The sequence below is a fragment of the Stenella coeruleoalba genome, assembly GCF_951394435.1.
Source record: "Stenella coeruleoalba genome assembly, chromosome: X".
Taxonomy (NCBI): domain Eukaryota; kingdom Metazoa; phylum Chordata; class Mammalia; order Artiodactyla; family Delphinidae; genus Stenella; species Stenella coeruleoalba.
The window spans coordinates 106,918,482-106,935,603 of record NC_137152.1 but is presented as its reverse complement, the minus strand read 5'-3'; the positions used below and the strand labels follow the sequence as shown (position 1 = coordinate 106,935,603).

The following is a 17,122-nucleotide window of genomic DNA, read 5'->3' as shown; positions in this document are numbered from 1 at the left end:
AGGTTCAAAATTGGGTCAGACATCTATAAAATGTGATGTGAGGAGCAAATGCTATATTATGGTTGCATAACCACTGTCCTATATATGAATTCTATCTATCTTGTGTGGCAAATACAAAGATGTTTGGTTGCAAAAATCTTGTGGTTTATATCCCAGAAGAGAAACTTCTTCCTGATGGGCTACTATGGCTGTAGCAGTCACCTTTGCCTACCTACTACTATTATTCTCTTTGTGAACTATTTTGCACACATTCATGGCTTTAGCTCTTAATATGGCTTGACAAAATGTTAACATTCACGGTAGACTTGATGAGTGCCTAGTGATGACCACGGAAAGAATGCTCGCTAAGATTTTCGTTGTTGTTGTTTGTTTTTAAAAACATAAATTGAAATTTTATGGGCTGAGTTTCCATTTTTATTCTTGCACATTGGAGAGGCTTATAAAGAGAGCCATTAGGATTTTTCATTTCCTTTGGCTAACTTCCTAAGTGCACCGTTTACATCCTTATTTCTCAGAGTATAAATGAGGGCATTTAACATGGGGGTAACTGCTTCATAAAATATTGAGATGACTTTGTCTTCTTCCTGATATTCCTTTGACTGAGGTTTCAGGTACATTTAGATGACTGTCCCATAAAATACAGTGACCACAGTTACATGGGATCCACAAGTGGAGAAGGTGTTAAGTCTGGCCTCCACAGAACGGATCTTCAGCATGGCAACAACAGTGCAAAAGTAGGAAATGAGGATGAAGGTGAATGGCAGAGGCAGTGTGAACACACTGATAACCAGACCCAGAATTAGACTGACAGGGGTGTCTGAGCAGACAAGCTTCAGCAGGGCCTGAATCTCACAGGTAAAATGGTTGATGATATTATGCCCACAATAACGAGCAGGGATTGCAATGATTGGTGTGACTGCTACTAAGAAGGCACTGGCCCAGGTTTCCAAGGCCAACTGTATGCAAACCCGGTTGTTCATAATGACGGTGTAACGCAGGGGATTGGAGATGGCAACAAACCTGCCATGAGCCATGATAGCAAGGAGACACTGTCATCCCCAGAAAGAGGGATGTGGTCATCTGGGCATAACAGCTGGTATAGGAAATGATGCAGAAGTCCCTGAAGCATTGGGCCAACATATATGGCTCCGAGCTAGTGGAGTAACAGATATCAAGGAAGGATAAATTACTGAGAAGAAAATACGTAGGGGTATGAAGTCGAGAATCCCATCTCACTACAACAACAATAGGTTGTTCCCAAACATTGTGACCAGCTGGAAAAACAGCAGTCCTAAGAAGAAGGCAGCCTGGATTTGAGGCTGTTGGGAAAATCCAACAAGGATGAATTCAGTCCCCTCAGAGGCATTGCCTCTCTTTAGACTGCCCATTTAATTGTCTCAAGTACTAGGAAAGAAGACAAAACATAATGTCACCCACATGAGGAAAATAAGAAGAGTAGCATCTCAATAGCCTGTTAAGAATTCCTGTTCTGCAGCTCTGATTATTGTGTGTCATTTGTTTTACTGGGTTAGACTCAGCTGTTCAAGTATCCAATGGTGGAAATATAGGTTTTCTCTTTGCTTTCCTGTCTTGTAGAACCGTATATCAGGAAAGGCTTATTAAGTTGTTTGGACTGTTAGATACTTATATTTGATTAAGTAAGACAATCATTAACAGTGGGTTAAACAGAATTATTACTCTCATAAAGGGGCGTAGCTAGATGATTGACTTTATTCTTGACCAAAAAAAAAGAGGCAAATATGCTACATCTCCCCACCTAAAATGCTCGTTTATAGTCGAATTTATTTAAGCTGGTTCATTAATTAGCAAGTAATAATTTTTTTTTACAACTGGATCATTGAGCTTAAACTTGAAAATTATTACTTGGAATATTACTCAGCAAGTAATAAGTTTTAAGTTTAAGCTCAATGATCCAGTTGTGAATGCTTGAAATACTTCAAATACTTCTTTGCTTTTCAACCTTTTTTTTTTCGTTGTTGTTCTTATATGTCATATTAAAACCACCTATGCATGTTAAATTAGACAGTGTATATGTAGCTAAAGCTATCAGTCAATTCAATGGAAAAACATCACTAGCCAAAATGACATGAAATAAACCAAGCAACTTGTGGATTTATTGAAATCTCACTCTGTTTAATTGTTCTGACATCCGTTTTCAAATGACAGAAACTTACTATGTGCAGATCCTCCCATCTCCATATAGTTCCAAACAAGAGCTTAAAGGGTGATGGGAAAATCTTATTAGATAAAAGGATTTCATGAAGACAACAGTTACCAGAAATTGTGAAGAGGGACAAGGCAAATTTTGGAATGCATGTTTCCAGAAGTGTTTAAAAATAAAAGAAAGGAAAAGACAGAGCCCTGTCAGTTTTATATGCTTTCAGTAGGGAGTAAAACAGATGACCCATTGAAGACTCCTTTGGCTTTAAGTGGCATGGACATATATACACTACCAAATATAAAATAGCTAGTGGGAAGCAGCCGCATAGCACAGGGAGATCAGCTGGGTGCTTTGTGACCACCTAGAGGGGTGGGATAGGGAGGGTGGGAGGGAGGGAGACGCAAGAGGGAAGAAATATGGGGATATATGTATATGTATAGCTGATTCACTTTGTTATAAAGCAGAAACTAACACATTGTAAAGCAATTATTCTCCAATAAAGATGTTAAAAAAAAGATTTCTTATTTAGACACAGAATCAAATCTCTCCTTATTGTATAGTTATATTAGTGCTGCATATAATTAGGTAATTCTTCATGCTTAATAGGCAGAATGTTGAAATACAGATCAAAAGCAAGGGAGTCAGCTGGATCAAAGTCTAAATTCTGGTTCAGCCTCTAACAAGCTGCATAATCTTGAGAAATTCAGTTTTCTCATACGTGAAATGGGAATGTCACCTAGCCTCTGGCAGGACTGTTCCAAGAATTAGATAAGATTATTTCTATAAAGAACCTAACACAGTGCCTGGCACAATTATACCACCCAAGAAACTTTAGCTCCCTTCCCACTTTCACACCCCACATAGACCTTTCCTTCAGCTTAGATTTCATCCTTGTAAACATGTGCCGAAATGTTATTTCATCCTGCCTTTCCTTGTAAGGTTATCATGTTACCAGAAACAATACCATCTGAAGTTTTCAGTTTGAGTAACAACTAAAGAAAGGTTGACTGTGTAAGTCATTAAAATTTGTTCCTGATGGTAGGTGGGAAAAGACATATAAAGAGATGAAAATTATTCACTGACTTAGGGCTGGAGGACAGTAACAGAGAAGTGCACCTCATTCATAACAGAAGCATTTTGCAGTTGGCGACACCCCCACAAATGACTAATCTCCAAGAAGAAATTTGATTCCTTCAACTGCAAGGAAAAGAGGTTTAACACAGGCAGCTGTGGTGATAAATCTTCCTATCGGTTGTGGTTATAAGGTTGGAAAATCTTGAGTTAACTGTGCTGGTGAATCATGCACATTTATTTCTACTTGTTAAATATCTTTTTCTTTTATTTACACAGAGTTGGCTTGTAATAAGGCTACCATGAAAGGTTGGTGTCTAAAAAACAATAAAAAAATTCATTTTCTAGCCTTATAATAATAATATAGTTGCCAGTTCACGACATGCAGTTTTTCTTTGCCTGTGCAAATATTAGAATGATATTTCTTCTAGAGGTGTCCAAAATTCTGTTACTTTGTTCCCAGCCACAGAAAAATAAATTGAGGAGATGTCCTTTCTGAATACATTGAGATATTTTTAAAGTATTGGTGTTTGCCAAAAGTGTATAGTCTACTTACAGACCAAAAATATTTAGGTAGTATTAAAAGAAGCCACACTTCAAATGCAAGAAGGAACTTTGGAAATTTGGATAATCTTGTGGTGGGTTTAAGAACTTACAACCTCAGACTTGAAGAACAGTTTCCACTTTGGGGATTTAGGAGATATCCCTGCTTTGTAATTAAGTTGCCTAATGCAAATAGGGAGAGAGAAAACGAATAAGGAGGAGGAGACATCTGCTATATTTAGCTCATTAAAATAATGTTCACTTTCCTCCTAACTTGGTTAATGAGCATTTCAGTGACTGTTCCCTATAGCAATGATTCTGGTCAGTAAATATGGTGGTGGTCGGGAACCAGGGCTGGTTTTCCTCAAGGAGAAGCTTTCTTCTGTTTGGGCAGTTCTTCATTTACTTTCTCTTCTGATAGCAAGTTAAATGTTCAGGTAGTGCTATTAAGAATTTATATTGAGGAAATTTGGGGATTAAAATGTACATCATAGTATGATTGTATAACTTAATTTTGTGTTTACTGGGTCTTCCAAAGATATGCTATGTTTGTCAATCCAATTCTCTCCCAAGTATGATTGTGAGTTCAATTTTTATTTAGTTTTGTTTTTAACTTGAGGGACTTTTGACCCTGTATAATGGAAGTAAGTCTGAGTGTACATTTTGGAAGCTGTGAGCTCCTTGATTTAGCGACCATATCTGAGTCATCTCCGTTTTCTTTGGAACTCTACCTTGCACAGAGGAAACTCTTGAAAGATTTTGCTGAAATAAAAGCTCTTGATGTCACTTTCACTAAGTGGATTTTTCCATTCAGGTATTTTTATATTGCATTTAATCATACTATCTGTTTTTGGCTATCTGACCCTGAACAATTTTTTTCCTGAAGTTTTTACTTGTCAATTTCTTGGTGCAAAAAAATGTATTGATTGATAGAGCAGTGCTCTGTAGAAAGACAACAGAAAAGGAGAACTTTCACCCAGATAGTCACTTCATATCAGGCTTTTGTGGGTCACTCCTTCCACAGAGGGTTGATGGTAAGGTTCTGCTTATGTGAGATACCCATTCCTCAAGAATTTTCTGTGTGATTCTATCCTAGGGACCTTCTCACACCCATATATAAAAAAATATATTAAACCTATGTGGAAATTCACAAAATGTGAAGGAGAATAAGATGATGAACATTTGTAGTAGCGTACAAATTGAAAGAAATTGCAGTGCCATCAGGGAAATATTTCATGGAGGACATGGTTGATGCTTCCCTAATGAAGATTACAGAACTGGCATAGAGGCAAGCTACAGTAGGAATGGAAAGCTTCAGCTGTCCAGGCATTTGATGGAAGTCTCAGTCTGGTAAAAGCAAGGCATCTTATAAATTTGGTATTTGCCTTGCTGACAATTTCATTTCTCAGAAGGTTAAAGAAGCATTGAGGGGAAATGATGCTGTGGACTTAATTATGATGGAATGGACCAGAATCTTGGGAGAAAATAACCATATCATCTGGGAGTTCATAATAGAAAGAAAGTCTATAGCCAATATTTCCAAAAGGGAAGTTGGCTATGAGACCATAGATATCTTTTCTCTCAATCTTTTAATTTCAAATTTCTTAAAGGCTCTGATGATAGTTTGACCAGAGGCAGAGAATCATGAGATTTAAGGTGAAAATAGACCTTTTCCACTTCAAGAGCACAGCACACAACATGCAAACAGCCCAGACTCAGATCTCCTGGGTGTAGACAGTACTTACGTAGCAATCTCATAAGGCCTAATTGACAGCAGCTTTCTTGCCTTGTAGTCAGATTCTACTAGACCCATCCCTATAGCGTCCTGATCTGTGTGGCCTAATCTGAAAGTTTACTAAGTACCTGGATTTTATTTATCTTGTGGATATTTTTCTCAGAGCTTTTTGGTGTGTCTATGAGAGAATTCAATATAGGCTTTATAGTCAGGCAGAATCATTCATTTGTCCATTCAACAAATATTTATTGAGTTCATACCATGTGTCCAGTTCTGTTAAAGTTGCTGAGGATACAACAATGAACCAAAAGAGACAAGGCTTACCTTCTTATTTGACTTATACTCTATTGGGATGATAGTGAGAACAAGAAGTAGCAAATAAAGCAATTGATATAGTAATAACGGTTATGAAAGAAACAGAGTGATATGAAAGAGAGTGCTGGAACAAGATTGTTATTATACAATAAATGTTAGCTTTCAAGGAAGGTAATGTTTGAGTTGAGATCAAAAGGACACAAAGGCTCTTTCCTTCCAAGATGGCCCACACTCTGTCTATGGAGCGTGTATCTCCCTGAATAAACCTTCTTTCACTTTACTACGTCTTGCTCTTGAATCCTTGCCTGCACAAAGCCAAGAACCCACACTGGGCGGCCATCCCAGGGACTCAGACATGACTTGGGATGTGACCATCCTCTGGCACCCCACTCTCTTTCCTGCAACATCTTTTCTGGCACCCAATGCGGGGCCTCCAAGGCCATAATCTCGATCCGCCTATTGGGCTATGGCTCCCCTCTGAAGGGTGGCTGGGCCTTATCCTGAGCCATGGAGATTCAAGTAGCCCGTTAAGTGGCAGCTGACGTCGCCTGCAGGATCTGGCAGAGACCAGTTCTCTGGCCGCGAAGAAGCGCACTGAGGCCAAGGCTTTTTCCTCTCAGTCTTTCTCATTCTCCTACTGCTCTATCTCTTTGGGCTTGAAAACATCCACCCAGACGACCACCAAACATCCAAATTAAGACTGCGCGGCAAGTAATTGACAACTTGGTTGGGTCTAAAGAACTCCTGCCAGGGGGCTTATCTGGTGGCGCAGTGGTTGAGAGTCCGCCTGCCGATGCAGGGGACACGGGTTCGTGCCCCGATCCGGGAAGATCCCACATGCCGTGGAGCAGCTGGGCCCGTGAGCCATGGCCGCTGAGCCTGCGCGTCCGGAGCCTGTGCTCCGCAACGGGAGAGGCCACGACAGTGAGAGGCCCGCGCACCGCGATGAGGAGTGGCCCCCGCTCGCCGCAACTAGAGAAAGCCCTCGCACAGAAACGAAGACCCAGCACAGCAAAAATAAAAAAATAAAATAAACAAAAGAACACAAAGGAACTATGTGAAAATTTAGGTGAAGAGAGTTCCAGGGAGAGGGAACAGCAAGTGCTAAGACTCTAGGACAAGAACAGGTTTAACTGTTTGCTGAATAGATAGCAGATAAGTGTGGCTGAAGCATAGTGTAGGGTAACCAATCATCCTGGCTTGTCCCAAACTTTCTTGGTTTTACCACTTGAAAGTCTCACGTCCTAGGAAACCCTTCAAACCCTGTGTGGGACTTAGTATTACCGTAGAAACTCACTAATGACACTAACCTCACGGAGTATTTTTTTCCAAGTTAAGCATTCTGTAGTCCTTCCATCTCAACTTAGATGATATAGTTAGTTCTAAGACCTCTCAATCACAAACCCAGTACTACTCCTGAGAATATACTTGATTTTTCCCCCCGTGTACTCTTGAAGAGTGGCCCTTTGAACCAGACACCCTTCTGAAAACATGGGATGACCAATGTCCATTATGGAGAAACTACAGATTGTGGCAGCATTCTTCTAATAAGTCATCCTAGGATAGCCAGCTATTTTTAGTAGTAGTATGCTTAGCAAGGAAGTAAGTCCACTAGCCCTGATTTTTCCACACAAACTACTCTCAAACCAGTTAGTCCACTTCCTGTAACTGTAAAGCTGATTTTCTTTCAACCTCAAGGCTCAACTTGACCATTTGCTAAGCAATGCTCATTCTTGTTCAGTTTAGCTCAGCATTCCCTTCCTTTTGAGGTCTTTTTGAATGCTAATTCTGGTATCTGAAACTTTACCTAAGCACTTCTTACTTTCTTTGTGTCATCAAAAATTTGACAAATGTGCCTTCTGGGTTTTTATTGAGATCATTTGATTAAAATGTTGGACAAAACATGGCCCTGGGCATGTCACTGGAGACCTTCCAACATAGCATTAATTCATTAATCAATACGTTAGGAAAATTTTGTTTAAGCAGATACTAAATTTTAAAACTTCAGGTATACTCTGTTGCTCATGATTTGGGATATGGCATGTAATCATGAAGCCAAAATATTGCCTGAAGATAAAGCCCCTTTTATTCGTCCTTGCAGATTACTGGGAATAATGGATGATAAGATTGGAAATGAGGCTGGAACAGCTGGAGAACAGTCGGCAAATCTAGCATGGAGAAAAAGAGCCCTTAAAGCTGATTCAGAGGTCTTACAATTTGGGAAAGACCAGAAGAGGAGGGGGCTTGAGTATAAATGAAGAGTTAAATGTCTTAGACAGTTACTGAATTCTTTTTTTGTAATGATGCTACAGTCATAGAAAATATATAAATGACTGGGTGTGATTGTGTTCCAATGAAACTTCAATTACAAAAACACATGGTGAGCCAGGTTTGACTGGCAGGGTGTAGTTTGCCAACATCAGCTTAGATGATCCAGAATCACCCTTATAGAAATATCCTCATACACAGTCCAGGAATATACAGTTTTCCCCGACCTTCCTTCTCTATGTTAATCTCTTTTATTACTAAGCTTCAACACTGTAGGTTGGGATTTCTTTAACTCCCTTTTATCTTGGCTTCCTTTCAGGATTATTTCTTCCAACTTTTTTCTTTTATGATCTAGAACAGGGGTTGGCTAAGTTTTTCTGTCATCAGGAATATTTTAGATTTTGGAGGCCATAGGTCTCTGTTGCAACTGCTCACCTCTATCATTGTAGCACAAAAGTAGCTACAGGGATTATGAAAAAGAATGGGCACGGTTGTACTGTAATAAAACTTTACCTACAAAAACAGGCAGTGGGCCGGTTTGGGCTCTCATGCTGCAGTTTTGCCAACTGCTGGTCTAGAAGGGATGGTGATTATTCTTGAAATCCTATCCGATAGCCTAGCTGCTACCTTGCATTTGCTTTTTGCATTATACTAATTGGAGATTACCTGTGCCCTACAGGTCACTGCAAATAGTAGTCCCTCAGGCATCTGGAGGTCTTGTGTCCTGTGGCTAACAGCACTAATTTGTGGTCGTCTGTGCCCTCTGAATCCCTCATAGAACTAAGGCCTGGAAACATGCCGTTGATCTCACAGTCCCCAGTCTCAGAATCCTCTGAGAAGGCTGCTTTTAAACCTACCAGTTTTCATATCCCCTGTCCCTGGAGTGAAATGTCTGCCAATCTAATTATGAGGTGATAGCAATTAGCAGGAATTAGCACCCATCATGTAAAAGTTCAGATTCCTTTCACTGAAACTAATTCATATCCAGAGCATTGGCAGCCCTTTACCAAAACAGTCCAATCTCCTTTTGCACCAGAGGTTATGAGCATCCTTGGATGACTGAAGCCACTGTTGGCAATGGGCAGTTGGGTAGAGCAAATGACTGAGAAGAGAAACTAGAGCAGGGCAAGGGGGTCCCTGTAAGACGACGAGTCCAAATGACTGTTCCATCTAAAAGAGAGTGGAAGTCTAGTAAGCATATCCATTGCTTATGTAAAACCACGTTTCCTACTTGACTCTAGAATGAGTGCCAGGTTTTCAAATGCATAGAATTCTTATTTTACTGAAATTCTAGAGTAATTGAAAAATGGAATTCTATGTCTGCCAAATCTCAAGTCAAGGAACAGCTTACTCTAGATGTCCTGTGGCCAGATTTCTTGTCCTGGTTGTGCCGGAACACCCGGGACTTTCATTTCTCCTGTGTAAAGAAAGTGACTCTCACTGGACAATTACTCTTTTTAATCAACATTTTTTTCCAATCAAAAGAGAAAACATGAAAGCCACAGAAAACTGTAGGTAATTGAACTAAAACCACAGAGAATTGTACTGTTCAGTCATGGTCATTAACAACATTTGGGCTCTTTCCCTACTCCTATGCCTATTTTCACAGTCATTATGTCAAACTGTAGAAAATGCTGGGACCTGTTTCCCACTCAAGCATTTTCCCATGGCAGTAGACAATTGTTAAGGACTCTTCTTGCTCTTTGATTTCAGGTATGTTTGGTTTCTTATGGTCCATGTGAAATAGACCATCAAAAATCATGGTAAATAACATTTGATTTTTTAACCAATAAAGAAGTCAATATAAAGTTTTTCATAGAAAATAAATGTAAGAATAGTAAAAATAAATTCTTTATAAACTTAGAAAGAATTATTACAATCCTTTATTTACCCTTGTTGGCCCTTGATTGGATTGTACCCTAAAGAACGGTCCAGTGTGGTAAATTAAAGAACCAATTATACCATTCCTTTCTCCTCCAGGAGAAGCATATGGTCCCTAAGCCCAGAAGTCAGATTTTATGAAAATTACTGGAGATGAACAGATATAATGTTTTTTAAAAAAACAGAAAACTCCTCTGGATTAAGGAGTTTAGAGTATAACTTTTAGCACCCTGTAAAAAAATGAAGCAATATTGATGCCATATGGAAAAGAATGAAGATGGCTGACTTTGAGAATGAATTATGGCAGGCCATTGTAAAGAAATAATACTCCAATAAAGATGTAAAAAAATTATACTAGGTTTTGCAGACATGGATAAAAAACCAGTATCTAGAGACCAATAAAGCAACATTGGAAATTTGGATGTTGGCCCAATATTGGATGAGCACCTCCTCATACAAGACATTGGCCCTTGGCACATAGCACCCCAGGAAACCCAAAACACTGTTGTTGCCTGCAGGGACTCACAGCTGACTTGCGCAGGGGAGGAGTGACCCTTGGACACAAGTAACTATAAGGTGAGGGGCAAAGTGGTAGGTATCCTTGCAGAGAGGCATCTGAGGTGTTGTAGGAACTTCTTTCTTCTGTTGACCTGGAGCAGTGTCCCAGTGGATCCTTCCACACCAGGAAAGAATCCTTGGGCTGAGCAGTGTCATGTATGAACACAGAACATGCAGTAGCAGTAGGTTTTTCCTTTCCATTTCGTAGAGACCTGAAGTGAATTCCAAATGTAACTCAAAGGCAGCAGCACCTTTAGTAAATGGGGAGAGGAACTCTCCAAAGTCCATTTATTAAAACGGCCAGGGAAGGAGTGGAATCGCACCTGCCAGGGGACACAGTATCAAAGGTTTTAAAGTTGCAAAGGGAAATCAGTTCAAACCCTCCAGGATTAGGTCCCAGAGATGCAATTAGAAGGCTGTTCACATGAAAGAGTTCAGGAGTATTTACAAGAACAGGCCCAAGAGAAAGAGCTTATTTCTAGATTATTAACGCTAAAGTTGCTTTCCTCCTTAATTAATTCTCTATCTTTGGAAACATAAAAGATTTCATTGCCTCTTGGCAACTTTTGGTTCTAAATGGCCTGGGAATCCAACATGTGGGTCTAAGTGGTACCGAATGCCAGGATGAAAGGCCAGCAAATCTGTGGTAGTCACCTGGATGATTCTAAATATCTGGATGGATGATAAAACACGTATTAATTTGGTGCCAACATCACTACCTTGGGGCAGCATATCTTGACTCCTCAGGAAGAAATCTGGTTCCTTTTCTTATGTTCACACTCACGCCTCTATATTTTTATTATCTGTGCACTCGTGTGTCTCCAACTCTGGGTCTAATTTTGGGAGGAGAGACACTGTGTCCTTCCTGCCCACCGTTGTTTCCTTTCCACCATATGTAGCACAGGGTGTGGAATGTTACTACACACCCACAGATATTAGATAAATGAAAGAACACTTGGGCAACCTGTAGTGGGCCGTCACTAATGGAATGTTCTGTGGTGAAGGCAGTAGGGAAAGGGCTCTGTCAAGGGTCGGCCAATACCTGGAGATTTGTCTAAGTGGGCGGTGGCACAAAGGCTAGAGCTGTACCAATGTGCAAGGTTTCTTCCTCATGTCAGTTGATGAAGGTCAGGAATGGGGCTGGGAAGCCGGTGTGATATTCTGATATGATTTTCGTATCCAAATGAGGACTTTGGAGCCCATCTGATACAGTGCCCACATTTTATTTTATTATTAAAAAAAGTTTTTTTGACTGTGTTGTGTCTTCGTTGCTGCGCGTAGGCTTTCTCTAGCTGTGGGGAGCAGGGGTTACTCTTTGTTGTGGTGCACGGGCTTCTCATTGCGGTGGCTTCTCTTGTTGTGGAGCACGCGCTCTAGGCGCGCAGGCTTCAGTAGTTGTGGTACACGGGGCCAGTAGTTGTGGCTCGTGGGCTCTAGAGTGCAGGCTCAGTTGTTGTGGTGCACGGGCTTAGCTGCTCCGCAGCATGTGGGATCTTCCAGGACCAGGGATTGAACCTGCGTCCCCTGCATCAGCAGGTGGATTCTTAACCACTGAACCACCAGGGAAGTCCCTGCCCACATTTTAAAGATGGAGAAATTGCAGCCCAGAAAGGAATAGAGTCTGCCCCTAAGGCACTAGCTAGCAGAGGAGACTTTCATACCTGTATCTCCAGATGTCCTGGTCAGTGCTCTTCTCTCTGTAATCATCTGCCTCTACTAAGAGCTCTGAAACTCAACAGTTTCAATGGCAGCTCCACAAAGGAAGTAGCTACGTGGTCTTAGGAGATGGTTTCCCCCTTTTCCGATGTCAATTTCCCGATTGGGAAATTGGCCTTATAACATGTGACTCCTAGGGCCATTGTGAGCTGGCCTTAGAGGAAAGAGTATGTGTGATGGTCCTGGCAGAGTGCCTCTTACGTAGTTGGTTCTCAACTCTTAATTCCTTTCTCTTCTCCCCTTGCACACGAGGTCTTCCAAGACAAGCAAAGGTGAAGAGTGTCCTTAGTGGTTCCAAGGGTCAGCTTTGCTGGGGGTTTGACTGCTCTGACCCATCTCATCCCTCAGGAAGCAAATTCAGAACTGAACCTGGCATGGATGTTGTCTTTCTCTAAAGAGACCCTCCCTGCTCACTCCTACATCCCCCAAAGAAACACAGCCTTCAAAACACAGACTTTCCAATTTTCCCAGTAAAATGAATGAAAGACGCTTTTGGGGGATGGAGTGATTTCTTTTTAGCTCCATTTGTTTACTTTTCCATAAGCTCCCAAGATGGCTTACATGTTAGCTGTTAATCACACCATCTGTTCAAACAGTACTTCACTAAATGATTCGATTCATACTTTTTCTTCTAAAATAATCTTTTAAAAGACAGTGTTTATGTCTGTTATCCTTCACTTGGCAATGTAGCATGAGCTATTTTAATGTTGCTATCATTGTAAACATACTGAATTCCCCATTTCTTAACTGCGCAGAAAATAGGACAACTTCTCTGCGTTTGTTCCACTTGACTCTAGGCTTAGGGATGAAAGACTGCTATTAGACAGAGATGTTATATTTCTAAAAAGAGAAAAAAAAGATGAAGACACAAAGTTCCAGCCAATATTTCTTCTGAAAGCTTGAATTTAGTGACAATGAGTAGGTTCCAGCCACTTGAGACTTTTCAGGCCAAGAAGCTGTGAACAGAGTGTCCTTAGTGGTTGGGAAGGGTCAGCTATATTGCAATCCTGGCTGGTCAGACTCATCTCATCTCTTAGGAGGCCAAGTTGCCACTGAGGGACACCTGGAAGAAGGGCCTCAGTCCCACCCAACAAAAGCTTGGGTGATGCAAGGCCTGAGGAGGAGGTAAATGGGCTGTTGATGCTTCTGAATAAGAGAGAGTCCCTTGAATTAGTAGAGTGAGAAGGATACAAGCGTAGAGGTAGACTTCTTATTGTTGCAAGCTGTTCTGTGGATCTCTGGAGGCCCCACATTCATGTGAGCCTCTGCAGAAGTTCATACAGCAAAGGATATGTCCTGGTGCTGGCTCATATGGATGTCATTGTCTCTTGCTTTCTAAGACCTGCAACCACATGGAAAGAGTGCTACATTGTAGTCATGTACAAAGTATAAGACATGTACAAAATAGGCAAATATAGATTTGTGTGTGGGGGCACTGATAAAGAAGGGATTCACTTTCCAGGCCTAGAGATAAAAGTTAAATGAAGAAGGCTCATATTAAAGGATACAGTTTTGTTGGGCTTTCAGGGTTGGATAGCTTACTAGTTCAGTATACAAACATTTTACAGAGACCACATCAATGCTATGCACAGAACTGTAGAAGAATAAAGTGTTTATGGGAATGGTAATCAGTTTGTGTGGTTGGATTAGCAAGTCAGGACACCCATGTGAGCTGGGTCCAGATCTCAGAAAGTCTTAAATGTCACACTGATGAATCTAGCTTTTTGCCTCCATGTGACTAAATATCATTGAGGATTTTTAAACAAGAGAGTGACATGCTCTGACATGTCTTGGAAAGATGGGTGACACTATAGTGTGGAGCCTAGTTGCAGTGGATTGTTGAGGAGACCATGTCTGAAGTCATTGCAATAGTCAAAGCAAGAAATGATGAGTGCTGGAATTAAGAGAGAGACAGTGGATGAAAGACTAGGGATGAACTTGAGATTTATCACAGAAGTAGAATAGGCAAAGCTTCAAAGATGATTGGATTGTGTAGTGAGGGAGGAGGAAGATTATAGGATGTCTCTCAGATGGATGGTGGCACCATTAAATGACATCCAGAAAACAAGAGGAAGGGGAGATTTTAGGGGAAATATGAAGCTTTCTGATTTGGAATGGTTCCATGTGGGTTGTCTGTGGAGCTTTGAGGTAGATACATGTCCATTTTTCGAGAACACATGTAACTGGAGCTCAGAAGAGATGTCTGAGCTATAGATAGAGCTTTGGCAGTTATTACTCTAGATAATGATTTGTGACAGTGTTCATGAGTTTGAACTTGCTCTTACTAATATCTTCTGCTCTAGTTGTCTAGTAGAAGTCATGTTTCACCCATGCCACGGTATATCCTCTCCCTTTATGGTTTGGGGTAGAGAATGAAATCAATATAAAGCAATAATCTCCAAGTATACGATGAATAATAAGAAATTGGTATGTAGGCAGTAAAGGAATGAACAGTACAGTTAGGATTGAAATGTTGTAAATATCCATGTACCATACATATATGGAGAGGTATAATTAGTTAGGCATGTTGAGTATTGAAACATTGTGGGGTAAGGCTTAGTTATTTTCAAATGGACATGACAAACTGGAAGGGACCATGTATCAGTCAGAATCAGTTTCAGCTTCAAGAGACAGAAAACTTAATATATAGTGGTTAAAAAAGATGGATGATTTTTTGTACCTCACATAATAGGTAACTGAAGATGAGAAGTCCAGAAAAGCTCTGGTAGTTCTACAATATTTATGGACTTGCATTCCTTCCAGCTAAACATTCTTCCCTCATTCTCATAGAGCAAGAAGCTTGGTAGAACTCTAGATATCACATTTACATTCTAAACATCAGGATAGAGGAAGAGGAAAATAAGGAGGACTCATTTTCTCCTTTTTAGGGCTTTCTAAAAATATACCACAACATTTTTACTTATATTTCATTGATAAGAATTTTGTCACCTAGATTCAGGGGAAGTTGGGAGTTGTAGTTTTTTGTTTGTTTGTTTGTTTTTTAGCTAAATATGTTGCTACCTAAATAAAATTTGGTGATCTATTACCAAAGAAGATTGGGAGAATGGATAATGGGGTAGACAACTAGCAATCCCTGCCATAGGACATAATCTCAATTTGGACCCGTTTGGTATAAAGAAGACCTAAAAGAAAGTACCATGCGGCATGCGGGACCCTCCTGGACCGGGGCACGAACCCGTGTCCCCTGCATCGGCAGGTGGACTCTCAACCACTGCGCCACCAGGGAAGCCTTAAAAATGATATCTTTAAAAGCATTCCATGTCAATACATAAAGAGATTCCTAATTCTTTTCATGTCTGCATAGTAGTCCGTTGTATAGGTTTACCAAATTTGCTTAATAGCCTTTTATTAATGGACATTTGATTATTTTTAACCTTTTGCTATTATGAGCAGTGCTTCAGTAAACTGGCTTAGAACACTCTTTGAAATGAATCTAGTTATGAACAGCTCATTACTTTGCTTTCATTTCTTTTCATTTCAACATAGACTGGTAAAAATTTTACCACTACCAGCACCATTTTATGTACTGGTCTTTGACAAACACTTTTCCACTACATCCTTGAAGTCATTCAGGCTTGTGAAATGGGCCGTTTGCTTTTGGCTGTCAGGTACCTCCTTTATAAAGTAGAATCCATCCAAAAACTTGGTCTATCTCACTAAGCGGGTACTGAGTTTATGTTTCCAGCTGATTTTTTCATACTGTTTTCCCCATGGTGAAATGTTCTTCCCATTTGGTTTTGCCTATTGTTATTTGTAACCAAACATAGAAATTTGATATGGCTAGACATGGGCTAATTAAGGATGCTAGATGTATCAACAAAAGGACAAGAATTTGAATACTACTCAGGCATTTGGGTGGATCTGGCACAGGGAGACAAGAACATCCTCAGGTGTTGGGATATATTAGCATCTCTTTTGTACATCTTGGCTTCACCTGTATATTATTTTACCTGTCATTATGACAATCAGCTGTGTGGATTCCAACATACTTCATGCAGGTGCAACCTGACAATACCTCATACCCTCTTTGTAGGCCTCTCAACTCCTGGGCTGGGATTTACCAGTGAACACTACTATAAGACTGTCACTGATGCCTATATATCTACAATCTGAAAGCATGAATGACTGATGAATGAACCTTTTATCCATTGGGAGATAGGAGATGGTGGCTAAATTCATCCATCTTGTTTTCACCCATGAATAGGATTGAGTTTATACAACTTCTTGAAAAATCCAATGAGATTAAGCAAACAGTCTCACTTAGCTGAGGTCAGCTCAGTAACACATCCTTGAATTGGCTTTCCCTGTTTCTTTGATTCATTATCCATTCCCTCATTCTTGTTCTCTGGAATTGTACTCCCAATACAACAACTGCACATAAATACTGTGCCTCAAATCAGGGTAGTGGTATGAGATAAGACCTTGTATATAAGATATGATTTAGGCAAGCATGGCCAAAACAAACAATAGAGGATACAGATCAGCAGTCAGAATCAGGGATTTAGTGGTAATGAAATCTTATCCAGACATGTATATGGGACCTGGTGATCAGAAATTCATTGTGTATGGGTACTGGGTACTGTATTCAGTAGACTATGCATGTAATCATCACTCAGGAATTTTGATATCATAAAGTTGTACTCCAGGTCAGGTAGGATTCTAGTTTCTGGAAGGATGGAGGGAACACTACTTGCAAGAGTAAGACTACTCATGAGTCCTAGAGGACCGAGAGTGCTAGATATTTGACCATGACCCAAAGATTTAATTGGAAAAAAGGTAATGGAGGTCAACTGGTGCACTGGGTCAGGTATGGAATAGAAGCTGTATGTCCT

The 17,122-nt window shown here is 40.3% G+C and overlaps 1 pseudogene across 1 annotated transcript in view; it reads right to left on the bottom strand.

The window, feature by feature from the left end:
* Positions 1–320: 320 nt before the first annotated feature.
* The window catches only part of LOC307180654 (olfactory receptor 13H1-like), a 34,919-nt pseudogene continuing 18,117 nt past the window's right edge, over positions 321–17,122 (bottom strand). Inside the window, exon 2 of the transcript in view lies at positions 321–1,319. The product of the transcript in view is annotated as an olfactory receptor 13H1-like (transcript). The remainder of the gene's footprint in view (positions 1,320–17,122) is intronic.